Source organism: Triticum aestivum, chromosome 3D, assembly GCF_018294505.1.
Source record: "Triticum aestivum cultivar Chinese Spring chromosome 3D, IWGSC CS RefSeq v2.1, whole genome shotgun sequence".
Lineage (NCBI taxonomy): Eukaryota > Viridiplantae > Streptophyta > Magnoliopsida > Poales > Poaceae > Triticum > Triticum aestivum.
In genome coordinates this window covers 170,749,179-170,758,651 of record NC_057802.1, presented here as the reverse complement: position 1 = coordinate 170,758,651, position 9,473 = coordinate 170,749,179, and the positions used below count along the sequence as shown (strand labels likewise).

Genomic DNA, 9,473 nt, shown 5'->3' with positions numbered 1-9,473 from the left:
TAATCTAATCATCTCCCTTCTGATTTTAAGGAGATGGGGCCGGGCCTTATTTTTCTTCCAATCAAATCAAGCCATGTACGTGGGAGCACGGATGGGCGCACGGGCGGGGAGCAGGCAAGTCTCTTCCTCACACACGCACACATTTATGCCGAGTTGGGCCTTGGCGCCCAACATTTTTATCCGAAATATGGTTGGTGGTGATATCTAACAACATCTCTACCTCATTTCTGATATCGCTGCGTGCCCGTGAAGTTTTTCCCTCTCGTTAGGGTTTTGGTCCTCCCGGAGGCGATTCTACGCCGCCGTCGAGATCGTCTTTCCCTACCCCCACGCTTCTTCCCCTGATCCGCGCTGGCGTGTCTCGGGATTGTGGAGGAACTAGGGCTGCTACAACAGGGTCCGATCTTTCAGAAATCGGGCTAGGGTTCGAGATGTCTTCGGGTGGGGCTCCAGAACCGGCAGCTTCAGATCAAGGGGATGCGGATGAGGTGGAGAAGATGATGAAAGAATTGGGCTTGAGGGAGGAGGATCTGGACGACGTTGTGTTCGACGAGAAGGAAGCTCCACCAAAGGCAGTCAGATGGATTGCGCTGGCTAGGGTTCACTCAAACAAGACCTATAGCCATTTTTGTTTTTTCAAGAATATGAGGGCTGCTTGGGATCTGGCGCAAGAGGTGAAATTCAAACCCCTGGAAGACAATCTGTACACTATCCAGTTCTCGTATTTAGGCGATTGGGAACGGGTTACCCTAGATGGCCCGTGGCACTTCAGAGGAGATGCGGTGATCATCAAGCCTTATGATGGCCTCATAAAACCTTCGACAGTTTCGCTTGACTCTATAGAGATCTGGGTGCAGATACATGATGTGCCAGAGCATATGCTCATCTAGTCCCATCAATGGCGTCGAAGGTGGGGGAGGTGCTCTATGCAGAACCACAATCTCAAGATTTTGTCGGCAACTTCCATCTGTGTGGGTCAGGATTGATGTCAATAAACCTCTCAAGAACGTTGTCTCAATGATTCGCGATGGAAAGCGCCAGATCCACCGCGTAAAGTATGAAAAGTTACCTGACTGGTGTGCCATTTGCGGGATGCTAGGGCATCTATTCAAAGAACATGGGAACGGCGTCCACCCTCCGTCGGCGCTGGTTTTCAAAGAACTCCGTGCAACCTGGACGATGAGGACGGGTAGAGGCCCGGGCAATGGGAGAGGACGGCAAGGGGGCCGCCGAGGTGGCCGAAGCGGAGGACGTGGTAGGAGCGACCGGGGCAGCCCAGAGGATGTAACTGGATATGGGGAGTTCGAGGATAATAGGGACTCTGATATGCAGGATGCAGAGAATAACAGGAAGAGAGTTTCAGCACTAGCACAGCAGTTTGCACCTCCAACGTCAACTAGTATAGAGCAAGATAAGCGTTTAGCTCTTCCTGCTCCTACTGCTCCAGCCAGCCCCAGTGGCACTCAGGACCTGAAGAGAGCGAAGCTAGTTGTGGAATCAGAGAAGAACAGCTCGGAGAGGGCCGATACACAGTTGAAAGGTGATCTGAATTTGACGGGTCCGCTCGACGGGCGCCGCCGGGGCCAATGAGTACCTTTGTTTGGAACTGTCGCGGTGCGGGCAAAGCCGCGATGGTTCGAGAGCTTCGCGATTTTGCGAGGCAATTTGCCCCTACCCTACTGTGTATTGTTGAGACACAAATTGATAGTGCTAGGGTAGAAGCTTTAGCGAGTACTTTGGGCTTTGATAATGCTTATGCGGTTAGTAGTCAAGGCCGCAGTGGTGGTATTGGTTTGTTTTGGAATAATTCAATAAAGGTTGAGATTCTTGGTTATTCGGTCTATCATCTGGATGCTAAGATCGAGGAGCACAACCACGAAGAGTGGAGATTGACTTGCGTGTATGGTGAGGCACAAACGCACTTGAGACATCAAACATGGACGGTTTTGAAAAACATTAGTACTTTGAGCACTTTGCCGTGGCTTTGCACGGGAGATTTTAATGAGGTTCTATGTCCGGAAGAGCATGAGGGTGTAGGGAAGCGAAGCAATGCGCAAATTCAAGCCTTCCGTGACACCATAGACATTTGCATGTTGCAAGATTTGGGCTTCAATGGAAATTTTTGGACGTTTGAGAAGGTGTCGGTGCAGGCTAGATAGAGCCTTAGCAAATGCGGCTTGGATGAATAGATTCTCTCTAGCATCGGTCACACATCTGTCTTGCGCCACATCTGATCACTCACCCATTGTCATTGACTTTGGAAACGAGGTGCAAGCCCAGGCACAGAAATCTTTCAAATATGAACTTATGTGGGAATCGCATGAAGGACTTGGTCAAGTCCTAACAAGTGCTTGGGCCGCTGAATCTCCCTGCTTATCAGTTGATGACATGAGACAAAAACTTCATAATATCTCCAAAGAGTTGGTGAAGTGGAGTAGAGACACGTTTGGCAGTGTCAGAAAGGAAATAAAAAAGCTGAAAAAGAATCTAGAGGAGCTCCGCGGTGATCCATTGCGAATGGCCCCCTCTCATGCAGAGTTGAAGATTAATGAGAGGCTCATTGAGCTATATCATCGAGAGGAAGTCATGTGGCGGCAAAGGGCAAGAGTGGAGTGGCTGTCGGCGGGCGACCGAAACACCAAATTCTTCCACCTCCGGGCGAGCAGCCGCAGAAAGAAAAACATGATTAAGGCCCTACAAAATTCCCTCAGAGTGATTGTGGATGATCCAGCAGAGTTGCGGGCTATGGTTAATGAGTTCTATCAGAGTTTGTATACTTCTGAATTGGTGCAGAACATGGATGCTGTTCTTGACCACGTCCCTAGGAAGGTGATAGATGAGATGAATGCTTCCCTTTGTGCCCCTTATACAAAGGATGAGGTAAAAGTGGCTCTTTTCCAAATGTTCCCAACAAAAGCGCCGGGCCCCAACGGTTTTCCTGCGCACTTTTACCAGAGACATTGGGACATTTGCGGAGGGGAGGTAACAGAGATTGTCCTGAGAATATTACGCGGGGAGGACAGCCCAGCATGCATAAATGATACTATTCTGGTCCTTATCCCCAAGGTAACAAATCCCACTGTTTTGTCTCAATACAGGCCAATAAGTCTTTGCAATGTCCTATATAAAATAGCATCCAAGGTGGTATCAAACAGATTGAAACTTATCCTCCCAGACATAATTTCCAAAGAGCAGTCAGCTTTCGTTCCGGGGAGACTTATAACAGATAATATTATCAGTACATATGAGTGTCTGCATTTTATGAAACGTTCCAGGTCAAAATCAAATGGCTATTGTGCTTTAAAACTAGACATGATGAAGGCCTATGATCGGGTGGAATGGTCATATTTAAAAGCCATCATGACTAAACTGGGATTTGCTGGAGCATGGATAGATACAGTCATGAGCATGGTATCATCAGTTTCTTTCTCGGTTATGGTAAACAGGGAGAAGCTCGAATCTTTCAATCCTTCCAGAGGAATCCAGCAGGGAGACCCAATCTCCCCCTACTTATTCTTGATTGCAGCAGAGGGCCTTTCGTGCCTCCTTAAATCCAGTTCGTCGTCATCATTTGCAGGTATTCAGGTGGCCCCAACAGCTCCCACCGTTAACCATCTTTTGTTTGCAGATGACAGCCTGTTGCTATTCAAGGCCAATGTAGAGGGTGCAGAAGTGGTGTCAAACCTTCTAGAAACCTATTGTGCAGCTTCGGGACAGAGGATTAATCATGAGAAGTCTTCAATTTTTTTCAGTAAGAGGTGCCCCGAAAACATAAAGGAGGCCATGAAAAATATCCTACATGTGCACAAGGAGTCGCTGAGTGAACGCTACCTGGGTATGCCAACTGATGTAGGCCACTCAAAAAATGGTTCGTTCAAATATTTGAGGGACCGTGTGTGAGAGAAGATCAAGGGTTTGATTGAGAAGCTTCTATCCTCGGCAGGCAAGGAAGTGCTAATCAAGTCGGTGGCTCAGGCAATACCAGTATTTTCGATGTCATGCTTCCGGTTACCAAGATGCCTTTGTGAGAATATTATGTCTATCATCAGACAGTTCTGGTGGGGAAGCAAACAGGGGAAGCGAAAGCCTAGCTGGGTTGCATGGGACATTATGACCAGACCAAAACACCTTGGAGGCCTAGGTTTTCGGGACTTGGAGATTTTCAATCTGGCGCTGCTGGCTCGCCAAGCCTGGAGGTTTCTTACGGGAGAGTTCTCTTTGAGTTCTCGAATTCTGAAGGCTGTCTACTTCCCAGGGTGTTCGATTCTTGATGCTGAGCTTGGGCCTCACCCCTCCCAGATTTGGCGTGAGATCCTGGATGGGCGGGATATTATGGCGCAAGGGATCGTGAAGAGAATTGGTGATGGCACAACTACGGACATATGGAGGCACAGCTGGTTACCAAGAGATGGCCTGAAACGCCCGATAACTGCTCTTTCTCAGGAACCACCCAGATTGGTTTCTGAGCTCATTGATACTACCTCGGCGACCTGGAAGGAAGATGTGATTCGGGGGACTTTCACCAGGTTTGATGCAGAAGAGATACTCAAAATCCCATTGTGTACTCGCCAGGTAGATGACTTTTGGGCATGGCATGAGGAAGCGAGAGGTACTTTCAGTGTATGGTCCGCTTACCGTATGGTGCTACGCACTAAACTTGAGCGTGAGGCGTGGTTGAATGAAGATGATGGCTCATCAACTGTGTATAGTGAGGCGGACAAGTGGAGCAACATTTGGCATATTCAAGTTCCCTCAAAGCTTCGAATGTTTGTGTGGAGGCTAGCGCGAAAATCAATGCCGACTGCCGATCTGTTGAAGCACCGGAACATGGCCACTGAGGATAACTGCTCTTTGTGTGGGGCGATTGATTCATGGAGACATGCCCTTTTCACGTGTCCGATGTCGAGTAGTGTTTGGGCTTTAGCGCCGGAGGAGCTGGTTCATCATCTAGTGGACAGACAAGAAGAGAATCCCAAAGACTGACTGTTCACGTTAAGTGAAATAATGAGCAGAGACACGTTTGCACATATGATAGTCATTTTGTGGGCTATATGGAGGGGTCGGAGGAAAGCGATCTACGAAGATATTTTCCAATCGCCACATACCATATATGGTTTCATAACGAGCTATATTCAAGATATTAACTTGATCAGCATGAAGGAGGTTCGGCACAGAGTCCAGAGCGTGAACAGGCCGTCACATTGGCAGCCTCCAGCCGCTACTTGTGTCAAGATCAACATTGATGCCGCTGCACCGAGGAATGCCAGATATGGGGCGGTCGGGGCTATATGCAAAAGTTCAGAAGGAACGTTCATGGGAGCGTCGGTGCTGGTGGTGAGGCACGTTACCGATCCACAGATCCTTGAAGCCATCGCAATTAGGGAAGGATTAGCGCTGGCCGACGATCTCTACCAGAGGCGAGTTCATGTTGCTTCGGACTGCAAGAATGTGGTGAATGATCTGAAGAAGGAGAATGCATCATCATATGGAGCGATTGCACATGAAATTATAAACCACTCTTTAGCTTTTGATTTTTGTAAGTTCAGTCATGAGTTTAGGAGCTCAAATTTTGAAGCTCACAACCTAGCGAAGCACGCTCTGTCGCTCGGGATTGGCCGCCGTGTGTGGTTGGGTCAACCTGGGGATCTTACTTTCGTCCCTATAAACATTGTGACGACTTAATAAAAGCTTCGTGAGGTTGTCTCAAAAAAAAATCTCTACCTCATTTCTAAAAGATTTTTCAATATTATTTTTTAGAAAATTCATAAACATGATCACAAAATCAAAATTTGCAAAAACAATCACACTGTGATCACCGTTGTTCCTGCAAATAAAAAGCAAACATTTTGTTGCTACCACGGACTAAAAGATCTTTTGGTCGCCCACACCAATGAAGAGGCAACGCATGCACAATAAACCATGCAAACTCACACATGTTCATCCCCGCACTAAAGTTCCAATGGTTGAACACTGATGTCATTGTGACCAGGTGGCTAAGGAGAATCCATTTAGACAAAGAAAGAGCTCAAAGCATGCATCGTGGAGGTCAGATTTCACCTTCGAATCTAAACTAACCTGTGCAACCCTACCTGAGAAATTTGCTAATAACTCGCACTATCTACTAATCTCCACTCTTAATGTCTCAGTTGGTAGGGTAGTCGGTTATTTTTCGTCTCTCACTTTTGTCTGGTTTTTTCCGTCTCACCTCCCACCACCCCTTTTCTACCGGTTTATTTTCCTCTTCACTCTTTCCTTGTAAACCAACACTTTCCTAAGGTACAAAAGATCACTAGTCTAACTTTCCTAACTTACCTAAATCAACCGATTCTTCCTATCAATGCAATTTGCTTTAGGAAATAAAATAACAAATTTTAAGAAAACACATAACATAATTTAAGGAAAAATCCGATTGACTACTTAACCGATATATATCTAAACCTTCCTTCTCCAAATAAAAACCAATCAACAGTTATGGAGAGAATCATGACTTATCTTTTCTTCTCCAATCCTTCCCATCCAATCTCTCTTTGTTGTCTTCTCTTCTACTTCTTGCCTTCCCCCACATCGCCTCCCCGCACCGCACTGCCTCCAGCCTTCCCCCACATCGCCTCCCCGCACCGCACTGCCTCCAGCCTTCCCCCACGCGCCTCCGTACCGCCTCCGCTGCCCGTGGCAACGCACTGACATCTCCGCTGCCGTTTCCATCCCGGAGTTCGTCCAACCCCGACATTCTCCCATGTCTAGGACTCCACCCCTATTCAATGGCGTGATGGGCTGCCTTGTGGTGCGTCGGCTCTCGCCCGCGAAGGTGCGGGCCGCCGGGACAAGGAGGTGGCCATGGCCAACTCCACGGAACGAATGTCCTCCTTGTGTTGGAGTGCACGTCCGACGAGGTCGACGGTGAGGACTATGGTCGTTGCCAGATCAATGTTGGTCGGCCGTCCTGCCTACGTGTCTGTGACGCCTTATTCATGGTGATGACGACGACATAGGTTGCGAGAGCCATCTTAGGGGCGTCCGCGAGTGCGCCGCTCAGGGAAGCTGTGTTCTTCTTCACCGATAACCACAACCCCGGATGACGTAGCACGGAAAGAACTGTGAGTCGCCTTTCTTGCTATTTTCCTCGTTGCTTGATCTGATTGCATAATTCCAGGAAATAATTTCTTGGTCTGATTGTGTGCAGATTTAGTTTTTATTATGAGTGCCATCTCTGCTATCATGTCTCTTCTGTAACAATCAAATGGCATGCCAATCCTTTCAAATTATGGAGTACAAAATCTAGATTCATGAAATACGCTCCAGCTATGCTGCAAGACTAGATTATGCGGTACAAAATCTATACTCATGAAATACGCTCCATGCTACAAGAATAGATAATTTCAGGAGCTATGATGCAGTGAGCAAAGATATAATAGAAAGATGGACATACCCTATGTGTCTGATGTGTTATCCTTTGGTAACTCTGATGTAATGAAACTTCACAGGCATGGATTCTAAGGCATAAGGTATGCGTAGTTGCATACTGTAAGGAGTCACAAAGATTTATTTTTGTACCTTGTTTGATATCGTTCCTTGATTCATTATTCAAAATCTAGATGAATTTATCAAATCAATATGTTTAATTTGGAGTGAAGAGTGAAGAATATTAATTCGTAGTATTATTAAAATGCTTTGTTTAAGGTACATGGACTGTTTTAATCTATGACTTTTGGGCATGAATTTTTACCTATCATTTAGGTCTATAGGTATGTAATCTTTGATTCTTGTAAATAATATAACATCACTTTACATATTAATTGTTCACATCTGTCACATCTTCTCTAGATGTTACATTGTCGCATTCTGCACAAATATGTGCAAATTCTGTTATTGGCAATGCTACAAGTATTGGAGAACAGTGTAAGATATCAAATTCTTGGGGAAGCTTGGAGTATTGGTAAAAGCGTTCTCATTCACCACTACCCAATCATCATATCTGAACATCATGACTTAGGGGCATCTGAGGTATTCCTCTATTCTTAGTTGGTTACATATGGGCAAGTGGTGATACTGGGATTCAGGAGGAGTGGAGACAATCAATTGCTTCGATTCCTAAAGAAAAACTTCAAGAGTTGCAGCATCCTGTTTCTTTTGACGACCAAGAAGGATCAGAAGAAGACTTGAACAACCGTCCATCTGAAGCAGACCGTAACAATGATTCTGAGATCAGCGTGGTTGAGGATGATGATTATACTAAGTTTGAGAAATGGGTTAGTAACATATAATAGGGATGTTCATACTCCTTTTGTTTTCACATTGCTGATTGGTTTACCCTACTTAGATCGAAGAGATGTTCCAAGAGGCACTTGATGGGGTTCATCAAGATAATTTTATACAAATCAATGCACTCAGGTATAAATTTCTGCATATTTTGAGTTGAGGCAAAAAGGAAGTTATAGGATATGTTTGTAGCTTTCCAACAATATCGTATTTGAGTTTGGTCAGTGAAGCAAGAGTTGCACCCAAAATAAATTTATGTTTGACATTTATTTCATAGTGATTGTTATCTGTTTTGAAGATTTAAGCCACGAGGATGTCATAATTAAATTATGGCTACAACCTGAAATTTGTAGTTGTAGATAACCATGTTGGTATCTTTTGTTGTGTTTGGTCAAGCAAAATTAAAGAGATGGAGGCATCATCGAGGAAACAACAAGTAAACGGATTAAGGTAGAAAAATTCTTTATAGTATTAGTTGCTAAAAAATAAATTTATTGATGACTATGGTTACTATAGTGATTCCAATATTGTGCTCGCCTTGCTAAACACTGTGAAGCAAAGGAAAGCCACAAGACCAAATGTTCCCCTCAACCTGAAGATGTGAAGTAGACTGCTGCTCCCGGTATATGTGTTGCTTCCGCTGGATGATGCTCTGTTGCCATTGTTGCCTGATCACTCCCAACTGTCGTGTTCTTCCCTTCTCTTGCTATTCGATGAAGTTGTTCATGCTGCTAGCTTTGCGTGAGAGTCTCTATCTCATATTTGATAAATTCAGTTTTGGTCTATACACGTGTTTGTACCCAGGTCCAAGATCTGGTTGATGATATTGTTTTGACTAATAATGATCTGATTATTCATACCTTTTTTTGGACATATGTGTATGTAAGTATACATTATTAAGTACTGGGAAAAAGAGGGGGGATTTATTATATCTCGGTGTGGAACATCGTCTTTCAGTTGAATCTATATGTTTATTCAATCTGAATTTAGATTTTTTTATTTAGCATGTACTAGCTAGCTTGTGATTTCCTATGTTGTAAACCGTAACTAATTCTCTTTATCCATAGCTTTTGTTTTTCAATGGTAACACACGAGCATGCCACCATTATGATAGAGCCCGGGATGAAGGTTGGGTTCAGTATAGAACTAGGAGGTACTAGCACTATAGTGGGAAAGCGGCTGTCATCCCTTGCTCCTGGCCTGCCACATTGGCG

At 45.1% G+C, this 9,473-nt stretch overlaps 1 long non-coding RNA gene across 5 annotated transcripts; it reads left to right on the top strand.

Moving 5' to 3' along the window:
* Positions 1-6,506: 6,506 nt before the first annotated feature.
* On the top strand, positions 6,507-9,188 carry LOC123078089 (uncharacterized). 5 transcript variants are annotated; one of them, XR_006437064.1, is made up of 4 exons: positions 6,507-6,900; positions 6,993-7,097; positions 7,184-8,249; positions 8,321-9,188. It is a non-coding gene; the product is annotated as an uncharacterized lncRNA (long non-coding RNA). The 5 variants fall into 5 exon arrangements; XR_006437062.1 differs by having other exon boundaries at positions 6,993-8,249; XR_006437063.1 differs by having other exon boundaries at positions 6,508-7,097.
* The last annotated feature ends 285 nt before the right edge of the window (positions 9,189-9,473 follow it).